Consider the following 294-nt stretch of genomic DNA (forward strand, 5'->3'; position numbering starts at 1 on the left):
GAGTGCACAGAGTTGAAATGAAGCAATCCAAAATTCAAATTGATGGTGAGATTTTGAGTTGTACTTGACTCCTCATCAGGTGATGAAGCCGATTGGATTGCCTGATGTGGCTTAGAGTGAGTGAAAAGGCAGTTTTGTTTTCTTTGTCATTTCGTCCGCATTTCGTTTCTTGCAAATACACATGAAGTCAGTGCAATGAGTGTTCAGATTGAATAATGAAAATGTGAAGTGGGAAATAAGTATTTATAAGAAACGTATGCGAGAGAAAAAGAAAGAGAGGCAGAGACAACGGCG

At 39.1% G+C, this 294-nt stretch overlaps 1 long non-coding RNA gene across 3 annotated transcripts in view; it reads right to left on the bottom strand.

The window, feature by feature from the left end:
* The window catches only part of LOC119588525, a 13,063-nt gene that overhangs the window by 221 nt on the left and 12,548 nt on the right, over nt 1-294 (bottom strand). The window lies entirely within an intron of this gene.

Source organism: Penaeus monodon, chromosome 24, assembly GCF_015228065.2.
Source record: "Penaeus monodon isolate SGIC_2016 chromosome 24, NSTDA_Pmon_1, whole genome shotgun sequence".
NCBI lineage: Eukaryota > Metazoa > Arthropoda > Malacostraca > Decapoda > Penaeidae > Penaeus > Penaeus monodon.